The 23,161-nt window shown below is 39.8% G+C and overlaps 1 non-coding gene across 1 annotated transcript; it reads left to right on the top strand.

Annotated features, from left to right (window-relative positions):
- The first annotated feature begins 1,974 nt into the window (after positions 1 to 1,974).
- LOC149990496 (U6 spliceosomal RNA) lies at positions 1,975 to 2,079 on the top strand. The gene has a single exon (XR_016508748.1). It is a non-coding gene; the product is annotated as a U6 spliceosomal RNA (small nuclear RNA).
- Positions 2,080 to 23,161: the final 21,082 nt, after the last annotated feature.

The following is a 23,161-nucleotide window of genomic DNA, read 5'->3' as shown; positions in this document are numbered from 1 at the left end:
AGACGTCGATTGGTTACCTCCTGTATGCACCCCAACTGAGGGAATCAAACCCAACAACCCCGGCATGTGCCCTGACTGGGAATTGAGCCAGCGACCTTTTGGTTACAGGATGATGCTCCAACCAACTGAATCATATCGGCCAGGGTGAGAAAGTTTATTTAGAAAGTTACAGAGGTAAAAGAAGGGCCCTGGGAGCTTAGGAGAGAGAAAGGCAAAGTTAAGGAGCCCGGGGGGAATACAACGGGGAGGGGAAAGGTTCAGGTATGCTTCTGGGAGGGAAAGTGAGCCAGCCTATTTTCTTTTTATAACAATAGCTTTATTGTGGTCTAATTTACACAGGATAAACTTCACCTATTTAAAGTATACAGCTTAATGAGTTTTAGTGAATATCTATAGTTGGGCAACCAGGACTACCATCTGATTTTATTTTATTTTATTTTATTTTTTCTCATAAGATAGCCTTTACTCTGCATTAGTGTTTTTTTTTGTTTTTGTTTTTGTTTTTGGTTTTTCAATTACAGTTGTCCCCTTTTCCCCCAATTTCTCTCCCCCACCTAACCCACCCCCTCTCCCGCAATCATATCCCTCCCCGTTGTCCATGTCCATGAGTCCCATCTGTTTTTAGAACCTTTCCGTAAGACTGCAAGATCTCTTGTCCCCTTTGCCAGTCAACCTCCTTTCCTTCCCCTAGCCCCAGGCAGCCACTAAGCTCCCTCTGCTTTCCTCCTCTGTAGATTTGCCTTTTCTAGAGATCTCTTATAAGTGGAATCATACATTATATAGCCTTGCATCTGGCTGCTTCCTCTTAGCATTAGTTTTTTACATTTTAATTGAGATGTAATTCACATACCATAAAATTCAGCCATTCTAAAGTATATAACTCAGTGGTGTTCAGTATATTCACAAAGCTGTTTAACCGTCACCACTATCTGATTCCAGAGTATTGTCATCACACCAGAAAGAAACTACTGATTAGCAGTCACTTCCCATCCTCCCTGAACCCCGCCCCCCTGTACCCCCAGATTCTGGCAACCAGTAATCTACCTTCTTTCCCTATGGATTTTCACACTCTGGACATTTCATTTAAATGCAGTCATACAGCATGTGGGCTTTTGGTATGGCTTCTTTCACTTAGCATGTCATTTTCAAGGTTCATCCATGTTATAGCATGGGTGAGTACATAGTTCATTCCTTTTTGTATCTGAGTGGTATTCCATCATATGAATATACCATATTTTGTTTATCTATTCATCAGCTGATGGACATTTTTGGTTGTTTAGACTTTCTGGGTAATGTCCATATAAGAAATGTTCAAACCTGTAGAGAATTTGTATGAGTTTATTTGCGTGAAGCTGATGGCATGCCAGGAAGCAAGCCCTCCAATGCTCTGAAGAGTGACACTTTTGTAGTTCCCTTTATACCTTTGGGATTAAGAAGGGTCCTTAAGAAAGATTCTGTGAACATGGGAGAAAGCTAGGCAGGAAAAGCTCTATGACAGATTGCAGGATAGGTAACAAAGATCATGTGCTCTCTTGAGGGTGGTTACTTTTCCAAGGGGTCTGAACAAGAGGAATTTCAAAGGTGTGTTAACCTCAAAAACAATGGCTAGGGCTTGCTTACATTGAAGATAAACCCTTTATATGCCTGGGCCAAGGCAACTGCCCAGCTAGGAATTTATGATCAGATCACCCTGTGAGGCTACTTTTGGTTAGATTTATTACAAAACCCCTTTTTTTTGTTGATAGCAATATGGCAGTGAAGTCTATGTTCAGCCTTTGGAGAAACTGTCATGCTGCCTTCCAGAGCGGTTGCACCATATGACATTTCCACCAGCAAGAGATGAGGGCTCCAGGTCTCTCCACAGCCTTGCCAACAGTTGTTTACTGTCTATCTGTGTTTTATCATAACCATCCTCGTGGTTATGTCTGCTTCGGAAAACAGTCAGTACTTCCTCAAAAGGTTAATGAAGCTCAGGTGCTCGTTTCGGCAGCACGTACACTGAAGTTGGAACGATAAAGAGGAGATTAGCACGGCCCCTATGCAAGGATGACACGCAAATTCGTGGAAAAAAAAGGTTAAGCTCAAGTTCTGATCCCTACCCCTCCCACCCCCAGAGATTCTTGTGGTTTTGTTTGTTTTTTACATTTGTTTTGTAACTTGCCTGGACGAATTCTGTAGATTCTGTCTCCTCTTCAGCGTGTAGCCCGTTGCAGTTTCTGCTCTTGTTTTTGAAAAATTCTTTTTTATTTCTAGGGAGCCTTGCTTCCTAGGTGTGACAGCTGGGACAGGAGAACTCAGTGAACAGTTGTCTGCCATTTGGTAGAAGTCATCCTTAAATGCTGCCTTGGGCCCATGTTGTCTTCCACCCTTTGGTAATGGAATTGTGGGTGGTGGGTTGGGAAGCACATTCAAAAGGTCAGGGAGTTTCCAAGATTCCCCTGATTTTTTACTTGGGGCTGGGCCTTCTTGTCTCTCCTCTATATCTGTGCAGGTGTTTACATTCAGGCAGGGAAATCTCCAGCACCCTGTGATTGAGTGCAGCATTGCATAGATGCATAGCCTTTTATTTTTATTTTTATTTTTTATTTTGGTTTTTCAATTGATGCATAGCCTTTTAGACCACCAAGAATAAGGAGGGAGTTTGTCAAGTCCTCGGAGGGTTGTCTTGTTTTCTGGGTCTTTCTGATAAATTTTGGCAGGCCCGCTGTTCTGTTGTTTGCCCCTGCCATTATTGTGACCTCAGGTGACTGTGATGTCAGTTTTCCCTGATCTAAGGGGTTTTGCTGTTATTTTCAACAGCCCTGTGCATAGGACTTTTTGTGCTCATTCCTGAACAAGTAATTCCAGTCCAGCAGCCACGTTGTTGGCTTTCAGGGCTCTGCCCTGCCCTTGCAAAATCAGCTCCAGTAGAGGTGGGAGAGGGGACGTGAATAGCCCCAAGCTAAAGCACCATAGATTCCCACTGTTCTTACCCAAGCTTCAATAGATTTTCTTAAACACCCCTTAATTTATTGTTTAATTTGGGTTTATTTCCACAGTCCTGAATGGTTGTTTTTGACAGTGTTACATAGTTGTCATTGTGTTTTTAGGGAGAGGACTTGCTGAGCCCCTCACTCTGCCCTTCCTAAAGTCCTGCTTAATTTATGTTTTAAAAGATCATTGTGGAGGCCCTGGCTAGGTAGCTCAGTTGGTTAGAGCATCGTCCTGATACACCAAGGTTGTGGGTTCAATCTCTGGTCAGGGCACATTCAAGAAGCAACCAGTGAATATATAGAGAAGTGGAATAACAAATCCATGTTTCTCTCTCTCCCCCTTCTCCCTCTCTAAAATCAATAAATAAAAATTAAGAACAAAAGATAATTGTGGTAGCAGTGGAATATCAGTTGGGTGGAGGAGAAACTGGTGGTCAGCAGTGTAGGATGTTATTCAGTCATACTTTGTAATTCATAGATAGGAATGGAAAAATAGAAATAGCTGGGTTGATTTGTGGCTGGGGATTGGCAGTACAGGTATGATAGAACATCAAGGAGATAGGAGAATGAAGAGCACCGGCTACTGTCATTAAAGTCCCACTGTCCATGAAACGTTTCCTAGGCAGAGGAGGAAGTGAAAGCCGCAGGGACATGGTGCCCTTGGAAAATAGGTGAGAGGCTTCATGAATTCAAGGCCTTGAGGAAATTGAAGGGGTAGCTCAAGGAGTGTAAGGTGTCGGAGATGTAGAAAAACTAGGAGTTCAGAGAGTGGATTCTGTGTTTGGTTTGGGAGGTGGAGCCATTACAGTTGTTGCTATAGAAATGGATGATTGAAGTGGAATTAAGATGAAAATAGAATAAGATTTGTCAAGGAGCTGTGAGGTTTGGGTGTTAGATCATCAAGGCGGACGATGAAGGCTTTCAGGATGAAAGGCGACAGGAAAACAGTCGTTGCCAAAGTCTCTAGTGAAGGGAGGGGAGAAACCTGAAGTTGACGTTTAACATTGAGAGGTCGATGAGATTGAGGTGCATGAACTTTGAAGCAAGACAGGCTGTTGAGGGAAGACAGGAAAAATAACACTCTGGGGACCCAGTGAAGAAGATGCCCACTTAATCTTGATTTACGGGGAGAGGCGAGTAAGGGAAATGAGCCACCTTCAATTAAAAGCTCTGCAAAGGAAACAGCAGGGTTTGGGACATGCGGTGTTAAGGAGAGGTGATAGAGGTGGAATGAATGAGCAAGACCAAAGCAAAAAGTTTTAGGAAATGGCGAATAGGTGTTTGTTTGTTTACGTATTTATTTATTTATTTGCTTATTTGCTTAAGCAGAGGGTGCAATTAGAGGTATGATAGAATATCGGAATCCATGCGGTTCATTTGAAACTGGAATATAACTAGATCCATTATTGTTAAAAAAATATTGTTAGACGATGTGCTAAGGAAACTAAACTGGACTGATTTTGTTTAGATATTAGGGAAATGTTGGAACTAGTCTTGGTAACTGGGAAGCAATTTGACAGTTTTGGAATACTTTGACTATGGCAACGGGGAGCTCGGTGTATAATTAGTAAGTTGTGAATGACACCATTGGGATCGAAGTTGACTGTAGCTCATCATTTTGATAGGAATGTATTCAGTAGACTGGATGAACTTTGGTCTTTCTGTAATGGGAAAATTGGAGCTTCACAAATGTATTGACTTTTTGGAATAATATTTTTCTACTCTTTTCCAGAACCATCCGCAACCCACGATACATAGAGGACTACATAGGATCTGCTTCAGGGTGAGGGTTTCGATCTCAACGGCCCTGGCTCTATTTGATATGATTGTGTCTATGTATAAGTAAGATATGGAGGTGCATAATTGGTGGCAATGGGATAGAAGTGAAACGAGACTGAATTGGAGATCTAGAGCTCCATGTTGAAAACCTGAAGAGTAACTGCTGTGATAGTAATGTGGCACGTTTTCAGTTCCTGCTATCATTTGTTATAAACTGAAGGAACAGTGACGTAGTTGGACACAGAGGTGCATAATTGGTGGCAACGGGATGGAGGTAGGAAGTCAGTTAGCTGGCAAGGAGTCTTTGAGCTTAGAGGTTTTTATAGTAATAGTGTATATTTGGTATTGGTTGATAACAGCAGAAAAAAATATTTGTGATCACTCTGGGGACTTATTATATAGATTCCTACTGTTATAATATGAATGTGCCTAATGGTTACTCTTTTTTAAAAAAAAATTTTGTTTGTTTATTTATTTATTTATTTTTAGAGAGAGGGGAAAGGAGAAAGAGAGGGAGAGAAACATCGCTGTGTGGTTGCCTCTCACTCACGCCCCCAACTGGGGACCTGACGTGCAACCTAGTCATGTGCCCTGACTGGGAATTGAACTAGGACACTTGGCTCGCAGGTCAACGCTCAATCCACTGAGACACAGCAGCCAGGTGGGTTACTCTTAATAAATGTAATATTTTTGCCATTCTAGCAGCCATCAGAAAAGCAACCACAGAGAAGCCATTGCCTGTACTATCCTCTTAATCATTTGTGACACAGGATATTGAGCTGTCAGACTATCAGAATTCCAGTTCACGAGGTCTAGCCAGGTAAGTGGTCCCTATGGACTAGTTTCTCATTCTCTACAAAAGAACAAGAAAGAAAGAAAAAAGCAAAACGGTTGAATACAGAAAAATACAGATATGATTCTTAGACCCTAGAGGAGAATTTCAGGCCTGAGCCTTAAGCAGCAAAACGTGGTGAAGACAACCTCAGGGGTTACATACAATCTCAGTAGAGTGGTATCCATGAAATATAAACACTGGAAAAACTAAGTCTGTTTTGTGACCTGGCTTGACTTCAAGAATGAAGAAACTTAGACTGAACTGCAATAAAAAATATCTGTGAAGGCAAGATTAAAAGGAAGAAGGTATGCTTTGAAGTTAAAATAGATAGAAATTTAAGTGTAATAAAGTATCTTTTATGAATGAAATATTACCTATATCTAGATGATAGTCATATTTTAAATATTTCTTTAGTATTTAATAGTTCAGTATTTCTTTAGTATTTAATCGTTAAGAGAATGAATACTGGCTCTTTCACTTACCAGCTGTGTGATCAATGAGGAAGTTACTTACCTGCCCCAAACCTCAGTTTCTTTACCTATCAAATAAATGAATGAGACTTATATGGTTATTGTAAGAATTAAGTGAAAAAAAAATCTAAAGTATGTAGCATGATGCCTGGCATATACTTAGAGCTCAAGATATAGTCACGATGATTAGGCGGTGGAAGGGAGAGTTAATGAGATGGATATTCAATAATGTGATGAATTATTCTTCACAGGTAGGGATGCAATTAGTTATTTCTTGTCAGAGCCGCTTGCAGTTGGGCGTTTCAGGATCAGAACCTCTTGGAGATCAGGCTACAATGAGTGCTAATTAGGCCATTTTGAAGGAGGGTAATTTCCGTTGTTCCCCGAGTTTGTAACAAATTAGGTCCTTCTATATAATGTCCTGCCAGAATAATGCTTTTTAAAAATATTTTTTTAATTTATTTTCAGCGAGGGGAGGAAGGAAGGGAGAAAGAGAGGGAGAGAAACCTCGATGTGAGAGAGGAACATCGATCGGTTGCCTCTCGCATGCCCCGACCCATGGCCTGGCCAGAATAATGCTTTTAATTAGTATTTTTAGTTAGAGTCACCATTAGTGTTTGTAATATTTTTGTTTGTATGTCTTGGATCTTGAATTTTGGAAAAGATGTAAAAATGATGGACAGGTGAGGCAGACAGGCCATGTTAGTTGAAAATAGATGGTAAGAGGATAAAAGGTACCGATTTCTCCACAGTGAGTGTGGATCACCTTTTGGATCTACTTCATTTAAAAGGTTACCTGTCTGGGGAGAGTGAAGCAAAATGCCTGCAGTTGGAGTGTCGCAGGGATCCTAAATAGAGGTCCTAATGAGGTGCTCTGGCCTGCCTATTTAAGTTAAGGAGGAGTAGGTAAGCTTCTCTGTATAGACAGCTTTTTATATGGACCTAGTTTTGTCCAGCCTCAGAAGGAGCCACGAAAGAGAAACTTTAAAGGTACAGGATTTTTTTTCTTATTGTTATTTCACCTTCTGTTCGATCAGTCTCTGATTTAAAACACTTTTTTCTTTTCAAATACTTTTTTTTAACAGGCATACCTTGTTTTACTGTGCTTTGGTTTTTTAAAAATTTTGTCATTTTTTTTATCATTCTATTACAGTTGTCCCAGTTTTTCCCCCTTTGCCCTCCTCCACCCCCGCTCCCACATTCAGTCCCCACCCCGTTGTCCATGTCCATGGGTCATTCATACATGTTCTTTGACTAGGCCCTTCCCCTTCTTTCCACCATTCTCCCCCTCCCCTCTGGTCACTTTCCTTGCCTGTGGTTCTATTTTGTTCATTGGTTTATTTTGTTCATTAGATTCCTCTTATAGGTGAGATCATATGGGTTATCTGTCTTTCATTGCCTGGCTTATTTTGCTTAACATACTACTCTCCAGTTCCATCCGTGATGTCGCAAAAGGTAGGAGTTCTTTCTTTCTGCTGCATAGTTTTCCATTGTGTAAATGTACCACAGTTTTTTGTTTTTTTGATCCACTCATGCGCTGATGGGCCCTTAGGCTGTCTCCAGCACTTGGCTATTGTAACTAGCGCCGCTATGAACATAGGGGTACACAGGTTCTTTGGAATCGGTGACTCGCTGTTCTTAGGGTATATTCTCAGCAGCAGAATCGCTGGGTCAAAAGGCAATATTCCCTAAATTTTTTATTTTTTTGAAGCAGTATGAGGTTCACAGCAAAACGGAACTGAAAGTGCATAGTGTTCCTATGTACTTCCTCCCCTGCGATCAAAACCCTGCACCATCTTGCACATCTTGTACAGCCGAGGGACCTACATCAACACATCATCATCACCCAAAGCCCAGAGTTTACATTCGGGTTCACTCTTGGTGCTGTACGTCCTGTGAGTTTTTATGAATGTACAATGACATCTATCCACCATTATAGTATCATGCAGAATAATGTCACCACACTAAAAACCTTCTGTGCTTTGCCTGCTCATCCCCCTCTAATCCCTAACCCCTAGCAACCACTGATCTTTTTACTGTTAACACAGCTTTGACCTGATTTTCAAAAACAGGTTTAGTGAAGTATAATTCGCACGCCACACAGTTCACCCACTTACGGTGTACAATTCAATTGTATAATACGATATATTGATGTTTTCAAAGAAGCAGCTTTTCGTTTCATTGATTCCTCTCTATCGATTTCCTGTTTTCTATTTCATTGATTTCTGCTGTAATTCTTATTTTTTATTTTTTTTCATTGCCTTTCTAAAGTTAAATTTATTGGGATGATATTGGTTAATAGGATTGTATATTTCTTCTGCTCAGTTTGGATTTTATTTGCTCTTTTTTTGTTGTTTTCTAAGGTGGAAACTTAGATTATTGGTTTTAGATCTTTTCTAATGTAGGCATTCAATGCTATAAACTTCCTTGTAAGCACTGCTTTTGCTTCCATCCCACAAATTTTTGAGAACTTGTGTTTTCATTTTCATTTAGTCAAAAAAATTTTTCTTAATTTCTCTTGAGATTTCTTCTTTGACACGTGTGTTATTTAGAGGTGTGTTGTTCAATCTTTATGTATTTTGGGATTTTCCAGTTATCTTTCTTTTACTGTTTTCTGGTTTAATTTCATTGTGGTCTGAGAGCAGAAATTATATTGTTTCTTTCTTTCTTTCTTTTTTTAATTCTCACCTGAGGACATGTTTATTGATTTTATAGAGAAGGGAAGGGAGGGAGAGAAAACATTGATCTGTTGGCTGCCTCTTGTATGTGTCCCAAATGAGGGCCAAACCTGCAACCTAAGCATGTGCCTTGACTGGAGATCAAACTCGTGACCTTTCGGTTTATGGGACAATGCTCTAACGAATTGTGCCACAAGAACATTTTTCCTTCATCCTCCCACGTTGTTCCTGGCATTGATCAGGTAGGTTGCCCTTGGTGCCTTTCTGGTTGCCTACATGGGGAGTCACTTGTCTGCCTTCCTCAGGGAGAGCCTCATGCCCATTGGTGCTTCGATAGGCACCTTGATAGGATGCTCCTCATTTGCTTTTTTTAGCTCATTTTATTTATTCCTTTTTAGAGAGGGGCAAGGAGGGAGAAAGAGAGGAAGAGAAACATCGATCAGCCACCTCTCACACGCCCCCAACCGGGAACCTGGCCCACAACCCAGGCATGTACCATGATCAGGGATTGAACTGAGACCTTTCAGTTCGTAGGCTGGCACTCAACCCACTGAGCTATGCCAGCCAGGACAGGATGCTCCTCCTTTGTTTCCCACATGCTAGGCCAGGTGTGGGACGGCTTCTCAACAGGAGGCCTACTCATTCCCACCTGCTGGGAAGATACCCAGGGTCCCCTGCTGCGCCAAGGCCCATGCTGCCCAGCCTCGTCTCTTGTCTCCTTCCTCTGACAGGTGCTGTGACTGGGCGCGCTCCACCCTATGACTGCCGTGAGTGCGCAACCGAGCGCACTGACCAACAGGCTCCCTGGGACTGCCAAGATACAGCTGCCTCTGTCTTTTGTGGCTTCAACTGAGTTTTATGTGATTCCCTTTTGTGTCTTTCTTAGCATACTGATTATAGTGGTTTTTTTTTTTTAGTGGTTTCCAATATACACTTACAGCTAACCCAAGTCCACTTTTCAAATAGAACTACACTGCTTCACAAGCAGTGTGAGTGCCTTATAATAACAGAAGAGTCCTAATTCCTGCCTTCTGTCATTCGTTTCACATACATACATGCATACACACACAAGCATGCATAATTGAGTACATTGTTGCTGTTATTATCTTGAGCAAACTGTTATCTATTAGTTCAATGAAAAATAAGAAAATCTTCTGCTTCTTTTTCTCTTTCTTCTCCTTCTGGTATTCCCATTATGCATACATTACACTTTTTTTTTTTTTCTTTTTGAACCCACAGTTCTTACATAGTCTGTTCTGGGTTTTGTTTTTTTTTCAGTCTTTTCCACTTTGCTTTTCATTTTCGGAGTTATCTATTGATACATCCTCAAGGTTAGAGATTCTTTCCTTAGTAATGTTCAGTGTACTAATGAGCCTGTCAAAAGGATTCTTAATTTGTTAGTGTTTTTTTATCTCTAGCAATTCTTTTAGATTCTGTCTTAGAATCTCCATGTCTCTGATTAAATTACTCATCTGTTCTTGCATATTATCTACTTTTTCCATTAGAGCCCCTAGCATATTAATCATAGTTGCTTTATTTTCTTAATTATTATTTTTTTATCCTCACCCAAGGACATTTTTTTTTCATTTCTTTTAGAGAAAGAGGAAGGGAGAGAGAGAAACATCTATAGGAGAGAAAAGCATCGATCGGTTGCCTCTTGTACATGCCCAGATCAGGGATTGGTGCCCGGATGGGAGGGTTGCATGTGCCTACCCCCATACCAGAGATCTAACCTACAACCTAGGTATGTGCCCTGACTGGGAATTGAACCTGCAACCCTTTGGCTACAGGATGATGTTCCAACCAACTGAGCCATACCAGCCAGGGCAATCATGATTGTTTTAAATTCATGGTCTGATAATTCCAATATCTAGCATATCTGGGTCTGGTTCTGATGTTTGCATTATCTCTTCAAACTGTATTTTTTGCCTTTTGTTATGCCTTGCAGTTTGTTTGTTTTTTTAATCCTCACCCAAGAACATTTTTTCATTGCTTTTAGAGAGAGAGGAAGGGAGAAAGGAAGGGTGAAAGAGAAACATCGCTGCAAGGGAGAAGTATCGAGGAGCATCGATTGGTTGTCTCCCATACATGCCTGCACTGGGGATCATGTGCACCCAGACCAGGAATTGAACCTGTGACCTAGGTATGTGCCCCGACCAGAAACCAAACCTGCGACCTTTTGGTTATGGGATGACTCTCTGACCAACTGAGCCACACTGGTCAGGGTGGTATGCCTTGTAGTTTTTTGTCAGAAGCCAGATATGAAGTACTAGGTAAAAGGAACTCTGGTAAATTGGCCTGTAGTAATGTACTGGTAAGGTGTGAAAGGAGGAGAAGCCTTTTATATGGTTGGGTATCAGTTTAGTGAGCCTATGACCCTATGCTGTGAACTTCAAAAGTGTCTCTCAGTTTCATTCTCCACCCTTAGCTGGTTCAGTGTGTCCAGAAGGGGCAGGAGTTGGGTATTTTCCTTCCCCCGGGTTGGTTAAACTCAATAAAACCCCAATAGGTTAGGCTCTGGTAAAATATTTTCTCTTGGAGATGGCTTGTTGCATAGAACAGGATGGTCTGACATATTTCAAAATGATTCCTTTCCCCCTCTTCCTACTGGAATCCTGAGGGGTTTTTTCATCAGTCTTCCCTGTGGGAACCTGGAAGTGAAATTCACAAAAGTGTGGCAGTCCCACATGACTGGGTCTCCCTGGATCTTTAATCTCTCAGACCTGTCCACTCTGAGCCTCTGGCATTTCATCAATGACAGTTCAGCGTTTTCTGCCCCAGTACTGATTCTGGTGGAGATTGTCTGCTTGTGGTTTTCTGTTCCAGTAAGTTGTGATTATCCATATCTCCCTGGCTGTCTCTCCAATTTCGGGGACAAAGGTTTGTCTTGTGACCTCACTTCTCTGACAACCCTAGAAAGAATGGTTGATTTTTCAGTTTGTTCAGCTTTTTTACTTGTTAGGATAGATCAGCAACTTCTAAGCTCCTTATATGCCAGACAGGAAACTAGAAGTGTCCTTTGTCAGTTTTTAAATTATATTATTTGTCATATTAGTAAATTCTAAGAACTTATATATTTTAGATACAAGTCCCTTAACATATATTGCAATATTTTCTCCCATTCTGTGAATTGTCTTTTCACTTTCCTTCTTTTTTTTTTTTTTTTGTACTCCCTGGAAGTCTGGTACGTTTTTTCCTCATTGTTCTGGTGAAGTTCAACCATCTCCTCCGAATTTGAGTCATTTCCCCCTTTATTCTCGAACCACTTTCAGTACCAACACCTTTTGTTGTGCCATCATCTCCCAAACAAGATCTGATGGCAGGAACTGGGGGATTTCTGTCTTCTGCGTGTTTGGTAACTTTTTACTTTAGGTTCTGTCACATGACAGTCATTAAGGTCCTTGGGTTAGGGAACCTAGTGTGTTCACTAGTTTAGAATGCGGAAAATAAAACACAAATTATTGTCTAAATACATCATCCTCTGAATTTTCCTTCCCAAGTAAACTTTTTCTTTCTTTCTTTGTTTACTTATTACGTTACTTTTTTTTTCATCTTTTCCCCCAAGTAAATTTTTGTGCTTTAAAAATAGTTTCCCACTTAATTGTGTTTTTATAAGTGTGACTCAGGTCTTGATAAACAACAAATTTGAAGAAATAAAAAATTTCTGAAATATTAAAAAAGTAATGACTCAGGTACCTGCACATCTGCTTTCCCTAAGCAGTTATTCTTAGAAGTACTGTCACAGATGTATTTTATATTCTCTCTGTGCGTTCTAAATTTTGGGCATGTGAGATTACCTTCAAGAACGATGTTAGATAAGCTGATTGCATTTGGAAAGATAGTCTTCATAATCCTGCATGTCTTGGACTTCAAAACGGTAAGAAAACTAATTTGGATGCAGTTCACACCTATGACCTCTTCATCCTCCTTATCCACGCTCTTCAGTGCCCACTTGCTTATATTTGGAGACCTCATTTCTTATTCCCCTGGACTCTGACATGGACCATCTTGCCCTGGATCCTTTCATTGTTGGAGGGGGAGAGTCTTCTCACTTTCTTGATATGTTCTTTGAAGCACCAAAGTTTTACATTTTGGTTAAGTCCAGTATATCTGTTTTTATTTGGTTATTGGTGTTTGGGTGTTGTACCTAAGAATTCATTGCCCAATCCAAGGTAATGAAGGTTCACACTTATGTTACATTTAGGTCTTTGATCTATTTTGAGTTAATTTTGTATGTAATATGAGGTAAGGGTCTAACTTTATCTTCTGCATGTGGCTGGCTATGTAGTGTGACCAGTGCCATTTGTTTGAAAGACACTTTTCCTTATGGAATGTATGTGGCATCCTTTTCAAAAATCATTTGACCACAGATACATGGATTTATTTCTGGGTTCTCAATCCTAAACTGTTGGTCTTTATGCCTCTCCTTATTCCAGAACAACACTGTTTTTTTTTCAAGAGAATATTAAATCATTCATTGATTACGCATGATAATGGATGATATACAAGCTTCATTCCCATCCATGATTTGATCTGGTACCATAATTCAAGTAAGATATGGGGCATAGGATGTGCCAATGATCATTAATAGCCACATAAACTCCATGACTCTGCTTGGGTAACCCTTTTAACAGTGAACTTGAGGTCACAACACAGTAACTATCAATTCAACTACACCAACTTTTCTGAAGACAATGGCTTGTGTGCCCAAGAAGGTTATCAATAAATTTCAAATGAAACCTGGCATCACCCTGAAGGAATTCTAACTTCACACTGATGGCTTCAGAGTAGACTAACTATACAAGCACATGTAAAAAAAGACACATTTAAAAAAATTATTTATTGTTTTTTCTATTACAGTTGTCCCACTTTTTCCCCCATTGCTCACCCCACCCTCCACAGTCCATCCCCAGCTCATTGTCCATGTCCATGGGTCATTCATACTAGTTCCTTGAAAAAGACACATTCATTCAGTGTCATGTTCAGACTATTCCATTTCATAATCAACAGCATAGGAGAAAAAAAAAATCTGTGTTAAAGCCCTTTGTTGGAATGCTTTACACTTCCCACAGAACAGACACTAAAATAACCTGTAATACAATGAGTCACAAATACAGTCCTTGACTTTTCGCCCATTTACATGACTATCGTCTAAAACATGTTCTTTGTAGCAGCTGGGCTCTGCTACCACTGGGCTTGGCTGAGGTCACACATCTGCTGGAACCTGTAGCTTTCCCGTCACTCCTGTGGCTCTCCTCTCCTGCTAAGCTTTGTTTCCTGACGGCAATTAAAACCTCTGCCACTGCCATAGCTCCCGCTGCTGCTGGAACTGCCACAGCCACTTGGGTTTCATGGTTTGGCAAAGTATTGGCCTCCACCACTGCAGGGGCCAGAGCTTCTGCCTCCAAAGTTTCCTCCTTTCATGGGTCCAGAATTTCCCCACTGCCACCCTATCTACCCCCACCACATCTAGCACCAAAGCCACCTTGACCATTGAAGTTTCCTTCATGATCAAAGTTGCCATTCCCACCAAAACCACTTCCACGACCACCTGTGAAGTTTCCAGAACCACTTCGACCTCTTTGTCTGGATGAAGCACTAGCCAGCTCTTGCTTAGATAGGGCTTTCCTTACATCATAGTTGTGACCCATTCACAGTATGGTATTTCTGAATGACGATCTGGTCTACAGAGTCATGGTCATCAAAGGTTACAAAAACAAAGCCTCTAACCTTTGGCATTTTAATTATAATGTGTCTTGGGGTGGGCCTCTTTCCATGCATCTTGTTTGGGACTCACTCTTCTTCCTGCACTTGCATGTCTATTTCCTTCACCAAATTAAGGAAGTTTTCTTTCATTTTTTTTTCAAATAGATTTCCAATTTCTTGTTCTTTCTCTTCTCCTTCTGGCTCCCCTAAGATTCAAATGTTGGAACACTTGAAGTTGTCCCAGGGGCTGCTTACACTATCCTCGTTTTTTCTTTGAATTCTTTTTTTTGTTGTTGTTGTTCTCATTGGTTGTTTTTTGCTTCCCTATGTTCCGTATCATTGATTTGATTCTCAGCTTTATTCACTCTACTGTCGTTTCCCTGTAAATTGTTCTTTGTTTCAATTAGTGTATCCTTTGTTTCTGACTGGATCTTTTTTACGCTACTGAGGTCCTCACTAAGTTCCTTGAGTGTCCTAATAACCAGTGTTTTGAACTCTGCACCTGATAGATTGCTTATCTCCCATCTTAAATGCAGCAAGAGAAAAGCAGTTAGGTACCTACAGGAGAGTTTGCATAAGACTGTCAGCTGATTTCTCAAAAAACCTTTGCAAGCTAGAAGGAATTGACAGGAAATATTCAAAGTCATGAAAAGCCAAGACCTACAGCCAAGATTGCTCTTCCCAGCAAAGCTATCATTTAGAATTGAAGAGCAGATAAAGAACTTCCCAGACAAGAAAGAACTAAACCATTATTATATGAAATGTTAAAGGGATTTATTTAAGAAAAAGAAGATCAAAACTATGAACATTAAAATAGCAAAAGTACATATCTATCAACAATTCAATCTAAAAAACAAACAAAACAAACAGGAAGAATGGAGACAGAATCATGGATATAGAGAGCATTTTGATGGTTGCCAAATGGGAGGGTTTGGGGGAATGGGTGAAGAGGTGAGAGGATTAAGAAGTACAAATAAGTAGTCATAGAATAGCGATGGGTATGTAAAGTACAGCATAGGAAATGGAGAAGCCAAAGAACTTAGACACGTGACCAATGGACATGAACAATGGTGGGGGGATTGCCCGAGGGAATGCAGGGTGCTGAGTGGACAGGGGCAAAGGTGGGAAAATTGGGGCAGTTGTAATAGCATAATGAATGAAATATAATTTTTTAAAAAGCTAAAAAAAGCAAAGCCTCTCTTTTTGTCACTGCCTCAGTCAGTCATGATTTCAATCCCTTCAATTTCCCCCACCAATCAAAATAACTCTTAGATGAATGTTCTCCAGTGTCTTCTTTAACACCACAGACAAAAATCTTTTTCATAGTGAAGTAGGCACCAGGTCTTTAAGAATGTTGTCTTGAGACAGCCCTCTTTGGTTCCACAATTCTTCCCTCCACCTCATGTGGCCTTGCATCCCTGGCTGCATCCACCTCCTCCACAGTGACATACGTGCCAAGCCCAAAGCCTCTACAGTGCTTGGTTTTTGGGTGTCTCAGCACCACACAGTCTGTGAGCATTTCCCATTGCTCAACATGGCTCCTCAGGCTCTCCTCATCGGTCATTTCAAAGCTCAAACCTCCAGTAAAGAGCTTCCACAGCTGTTGAGGCTCTCTGGGAGACTCTGACTTAGACATGATGACTGTGGAAGGGGAGACTTTAAGGATGCTTACTTGGTGGTGACTGTCGGCAAAAAGACAGAGCAACACTGTCTTGATTATTGTAGCTGTGTAGTAAGTTTTGAAATTAGGAAGTGTGATTTCTTAAGCTTTGTTCTTGGGTTTTTAAGATTGTTTTGGCTCTTCTGGATCCCTTGAATTTCCATATGGATTTTAGGTTCAGCTAATAAATTTCTTCAAAGAAACAAGCTGGAATTTTGATGGAGATTGCATTGACTCTGTAGATCAATTTGGGGAGTATTTGACATTTTAACAATAATATGTCTAATCATCCATAAAATAGGATGTCTTTCCATTTATGTAGGTCTCATTCAAATTCTTATAACAATGCTTATCATTTTCAGAGTATAAGTTTTATATTTTGATAAGTTTTTAATAATGATTTTATTCTTTTTAATTGTTTCCTTAATTTCATTTTTGGATTGTCCTTTGCAAGTGTATAGAAATACCATCAATGTTTTGTATATTTATCTCATATCCTGCAGCCCTGCTGAATTCGTTTATTAATGGTTTTTGGTAGATTTTGTAGGATTTTCTATATACAAGACTATGTCATCTACAAATAGACATAGTTTTACTTCTTTCTTTTCAGTCTGGATGGCTTCTATTTCTTTTTCTTGCCTAATGGTCCTGGCTAGATTCACAAATACAATGTTGAATAAAAGTAACAAGAATAGAATGTTTTCTTTTTTTTTTAAGTATATTTTATTGATTATATTGTTATAATAGTTCCAATATTTTTCCTTTGCTCCTCTCTGCCCAGCACCCCACTCCCCTAACAATCCCCCTCAAGTCCATGCCCATGGGTCCTACATACAAGCTCTCCTGCCTCACCCTTTCCTATATTCTTATTCTTTTTTAAAAAATGTAATTAATTAATTACATTAATTTAACAATAAAAAATAACAATCCCTCTCTCTCAGACTTAAGACCCTTTATAATCTTATAAAGGACAATGGGCGAAGATCTTGAAGTCTTCTAGCTGCTTCAAGCTGGACATGGTCGTCGTCTTACCTACCCTTGGGTCCAGAAATCCCTAATAAGAGTGGGGGTGTGGAGGGGAGGGTGGCCTTCCCACATGGGGAAGGATCGTGCAGACTCCAGGTCAGTTGGCTGTCCCCGGACAACGGCATGCTTGATTTAACAGGCTGGCATCCTTGTTGTATTCTGGAGGCAACAGATTTGGCAACAGCGTTAAAAGACATTCAATCTATAACCACTAGATGACAAAAGACAGGTATTAATTCTTCAATGTCCCACATTAGGGAGAAGAAGGGCTTCTTTGGAGGAAGGTGTGCCAGGTACATCTCACCTGTCCAAAACCTTTTGCCCATTATACTTAGTTTGGGCTGAGGGAAATATTTTAGGTTTCCCCCCTCTCAGACCTCTGGGCTCTTTCTGTCCAGGCCATTAGGACAGAAAAGAGAAACCAGTTTTAAAGTGGAGCCCACAGACCACCCCATTCTTCACCAACCCAGCCACTTAGTTCAGCCAAACCATTGAGTCTCAGGAGGCAGCGCTGCAGAAGGATTAAGTGAGGCCTATACGTACAATCACTCAGGTAATGAGATGATAGGCTTATGCCCTTTGAAAACAGAAAACACATGTTAATTTATGTAACATAACCCACATACAAGTCTCTAAATCTGTAGGACTGTCTTATCGGAAAGACATCCAGTTGCAAGGCACTTGACATTCTTCTTGCCTGTAAATTAAACATCTTTGATAATGCCACAGACATAGTTTAATGGTCACATTGTGATGTAGCGGCCTTTTCTGTCTCTCCGTGGTTATAAGACTTTTTTCCAGCTGGTGTTCGGTTGGTTATTTCAGATGATTTCTCCAAAATTAAGTTGTAAATCCAGACTAGTTCTGGGAGGAGGTTAGTGTAGCTTCCCCTTACTCTTCCGCCATCTTGTTTCTCCTAGAATGTTTTCATTCTGAACTTAGGGAAACACATTCATTACTGTATCACTTTCATTATTATATATTATGTTAGTTGTGGGTTTTCCATACATGTCCTTTACCAAGTTAAGAAAGCTCCCTTTATTTAATGTTTTTATCATGAAGGATTCTTGAACTTTGTCAGTTTTCTGTGTCTGTTGAGATGACCATGTGGTTTTTTTGTCCTTTAGTCTATTGATATGGTGTTATACACTAATTGATTTTTGGGCGTTAAACCAACCTTGTGTTATTGGAATAAATCCTACTTCGTCATGGTTTATAATCCTTTTTATATAGTGCTAGATTCATCTTGCAAATGTGGGTTTTTTTGTTTTTAAAGTTTTTTGAATGTCTATAGTTATAAGAGATTCTGGTTTGTAATTTTCTAGTGATGTCTTTTATTTTGGTATCAGGGTAATAGTGACCTCATAGAATGAGTTGGGAAGTGCCCCCCCCTTTTCTATTTTTTTGGAAGGATTGGTTTTAACTCTTCCTTAAATGTTTGATAGAATTTGCTAGTAATGCCAGTTGTATCTGGACCTTTATTTGTGGGCAGCGTTTTGATTACCATTTTAATCTTTTTACCTATTAGGTCTATTTAGATTTTCTATTTCTTCTTGAATAATTTTAGTTATTTTTTGTCTTTTTAGTAATTTTTTCATTTCATCAAGGTTATCTAATTTGTTGGCATACAATTGTTTTTAGTATTTCCTAATAATCTTTTAAATGTTTCTAATGTGAGTAGTGATGTCCCCAGTTTAATTCCTGAGTTTAATAATTTGCATCTTTTTTTCTTCATCAGTCTAGCCAAAATTTTGGGAAGTTTGGGTAATCTTTTCAAAGAATCAACTTTGATTTCAATGATTTTCTCCATTGTTTTTCTGGTCTCTATTTATTGTTACATTTTAATCCTTATTATTGCTTTCATTCTGTTTACTTTGGGTTTAGTTTGCTCTTTCTTTTCCAGTGTCTTCAAGTGGAAGGTTAGGTTGCTGATTTGAGATCTTTCTTTTGTTTCTTTATCCTCACCACCCGAGGACATTTTTTTTTCCATTGCCTTTAGAGAGAGGAAGGGAGAGAGAGAAACATCAATCAGTTGCCCCCGACCAGGTATCAAACATGCAATCTAGGCATGTGCCCTGACCAGGAATCGCACTCACAACTTTTCAGTTATAGGACGACACTCTAACCCACTGAGCCACACTGGCCAGGGCGAGATCTTTCCTTTTTTAATATAAGCATTTATTTCTCTACAGTTCCTTAACTTATCCCTATTTCTGATCCTGAACATTACACACACTGTTATTTTGCCTATTCAGTAGCCTCTTTTTAATTTAAACCCTTATATAGTCTTAGACTATTACAATAGCCACCTCTGTGGTCTTTCTGCCTCCTGTCTCTTCCCTGTCCCAGTTTTCTCCTACACTTTGCTGTAGTTAATATCCTACTGATCATTTCTTTGCTTAAAAATCTCTGTTGGGGTCCCTGAAAAAGTTAAACACAGAATGACCATATGACTCAACAGTTCCACTCTAAGACAATTAAAAGCAAGATTTTAAGTGGAAACTTCTACAGGGATGTTCGTAGCAGCATTATTTATGATATCCAAAAAGTAGAAACAACCCAATGTCCATCAACTGATGAATGTTATACAAAATGTGGTGCATTCATACAATGCAATACTATTTAACAAAAAAGGGCTGAAGTGCTGATGTGTGCTACAGCATGGATGAACTGAACAGAATCCTAAGTGAAAGACACCAGACGGAAGAAGCATCATGCTGTATGATTCCATGTGTATGAAATGCCCGGAGTGGGCAAACTCCTTAGAGATAGAGAGCAGATTAGTGGTTGCCTGGGGCTTGTGAGTGACTGCTTAATGGGCACATGGTTTCTTTCCGAGTGACGAAGTGTCTGGAGTTAGATAGTGGATATGGTTGCACAACAATGTGAATATACTGGAAGCCACTGAATTGCACACCTGAAAATGGCTAAAATGGTCAATTTTGTCTTTCGTGAATTTTACTTCAACGGACAAAAAAACCTCTTGTTTCTATGTTACTTACAAGATAAAGTTCAAATTGTTCAGCTTGGCATACAAGGTCTCTAGTCTCATAATACACATACATTTCCTCTCACAAATATTCTAAGCATATTGAATATACAACTTCCCTTTTGTATCCCTGTGTCTTTACATGTGCTGTCTCCTCTGCCTAGAATACTAGTATTATTCTATTCCACTTAGCAAACTTGTTTTCACTTTGGAAGCTTCTGCTAAAATGTTATCCTCAAGGGAAGCTTTCCCTAGCTACCCCAGGCACACTTAGTTGCTCCTTGGTCTGTGTTCCCATATCAGTTTATATTTCTGTTCTAGCACTTAGCTTAATTGTTTTGTAACTAGTCAGTTAATATATCTGTTTCCCATTTGATCAGTGAGTTTTAAACTTGTTTTTGGAGGTCATAGATGATATCATGCAAACCATGAACTCTTTCTAGGCCAATGCATATATATCTGCATATGTTTACACAGTTTTCATGTAATTTCCTGGGTTAATCAACCTCCTAAGGGGCATTTACGGACCCACACATATGCATTAGAGTCACCTGGAATGCTTGTTTAAAAAGCCAGTTTTCTGATTCCACTCCTAGTTACCGAATCAGGATGTTTGGAGGTGAATCGCAAAGATTTTGACAAATCCCCCTAGGTGATACTTTTATTTACTAGACTTTGAGAACTACTTCCTAGGTTAAGGACCCCCACAGGACACAGAGAGTTCTTTAGTGGATCTCATTGATCTTTGAGTCTTATTGATCTTAAAACCTCATGTTATAATAGAGAAGAGGACAAGAAAGGGATCATTTCCAGCCACGGTGATGAGAAAAGGTAGCAATGGGAGAGGAGAATGATCTGGCCCTTGGCAGGTAGGTAACTATTCAGTAAGCTGAGATAAGGTGGTGGAAACACTGCAGGTGCAGAGATTGGCAGGAACAAGGGAGGGAGGCTAGGAAGTACAATGTGTATTGATAGGACTGGCAGGATAGTAGGAAGTACAGCTGGAGAAGAGGTTTATTTAGTCACTAAGTAGCTATTGCCCTCTTACTATATGTACTATACACTATGTGACACATTGAGAATAAAAATATGTACAAGACATGGCTTCTGCTCTTAAGGAATAAAGACAATCTACTAGTAGGAGAAATGTAGACAGAGAAAATGTCATAGAGAGCCCAGAAATAAACCCAAACCTTTATAGTTGATAAATATTCAACAGAGGAAGCAAACACATACAATGGGCTAAAGATAATTTATTCAATAAATGGTTTTGGGAAAATTGGACAGTTATGTGCAGAAAAATGAAACTAGACCACCTGCTTACACCACACACAACAATAAATTCAAAATGGATCAAAGACTTAAATGTTAGATTCAAAACCGTAAAAATCCTAGCAGAAAACATACACAGTAAAATCTTAGACATTGCTCATAGTAATATTTTATCTGATATATTTCCCCAGGCAGGGAAAACAAAAGAAAAAATAAACAAATGAGATTATATCAAACTAATACATTTTTGCACAGCAAAGGAGACCATCAACAAAATAAAAAGACAACTCACAGAATAGAGAACATATTTGCCAATACATCTGACAAGGGGCTAATATCCAAAACTTATAAAAAACTTACAAAACTCAGTACCAAAAACACCCAAACAACCCAATTAAAAAATGGGCAGAGGACCTGAATAGACACTTCTCCAAAGAGGACATACGGGTGGCCAATAGACATATGAAAAGAAGCTCAATGTCACTAATCATCAGAGAAATGCAAATTAAAACCACAATGAGATATCATCCCATACCTGTCAGAATGGCTATCATCAATAAATCAATGAACAAGTGCTGGCGAGGATGTGAAGAAAGGGGAACCCTAGTGCACTGCTGGTGGGAATGCAGACTGGTGCAGCCACCGTGGAAACCAGTATGGAGATACCTCAAAAAACTAAAAAAATGGATCTGCTTTTTGACCCAGTGATCCCACTTCTGGAAATATATCCTAAGGAACCCAAAATATGGATTTGGAAGAACATAAGCACCCTTATGTTCATTGAAGAGTTATTTACAATTACCAAGCTATGGAAGCAGCCCAAGTGCCTATCAATAAATGAGTGGATCAAACAACTGTGGGACATTTATATGATGGAATACTACTTGGCCATAAAAAAGAAAATTTTACCATTTGCAACAGTATAAATGGCCCTGGAGAACATTATGTAAGTGAGATAAGCCAGCCAGAGAAAGACAATATGATCTCACTCATATGTGGGGTCTAATGAACAAACTGAACTAACAAGCAAAATAGAGACAGACTCATAGATGGAGAGCAGGCTGACAGCTAGTGGGGGGGGTAGGAGAGTGGAGGGGGGTAGGACTGAGCAAAAAGGAAAACGGGCTCATGGATGTGAACAACAATGTGATGATTGCTGGGTGGGGGGCAGAGTACAAGAAAACTAAATGGTAATGGGAAAAAAATACAACAAAAATGTTTTAAATGAAAATGTGCTCAAGCATAAGCATGGAGAGTGAGATGAGAGACATCTTCGCAGAGAAGGTAATCAAATAGAGACAGAGGATGAATAAGCATTTACTGAGTGCTCAAGGTTACAAAGGGCATTTCAGGAAAACATTAAATTACCCAGGCATGCTATGGTCAAAGAGTATGGCCCATTCTTGTAACGAAAAATAGACTGGTCTAGCTTAACTTATAGGGAGAGAATAAGGAATAGAAAGAAGATGAAGTTGGATAGGTAGGCAGGCGTCAGAGCACAAACTGGCCTTGCATGCCACGCTGTGTTGTATAATCGGTAGCCATTGAAGAGTTTTAAAGGGCAACGCAAACTGTGTTCAAACAGCTGACTACAGTGTGAAGACTAGGCTGGGCAGAGGAAAGGCCAGCAGAAGAGAGACTAGTTTAGAAGGCTGTTGGGAATGTCTCGAGAGGAGACATGAGGTCTGGAAAACGAGAGGAAGGGACAGATTCGGAGAGGTATTTCTGAAGAACAGATGGGCCTTTGCTGACTTAGTGAACACAGAGAGAAAAA

Source organism: Furipterus horrens, unplaced genomic scaffold, assembly GCF_987537825.1.
Source record: "Furipterus horrens unplaced genomic scaffold, mFurHor1.1.pri manual_scaffold_17, whole genome shotgun sequence".
Lineage (NCBI taxonomy): Eukaryota > Metazoa > Chordata > Mammalia > Chiroptera > Furipteridae > Furipterus > Furipterus horrens.
Note: the sequence above shows the minus strand (reverse complement) of the source record. Positions and strands in the feature narration are given on the sequence as shown.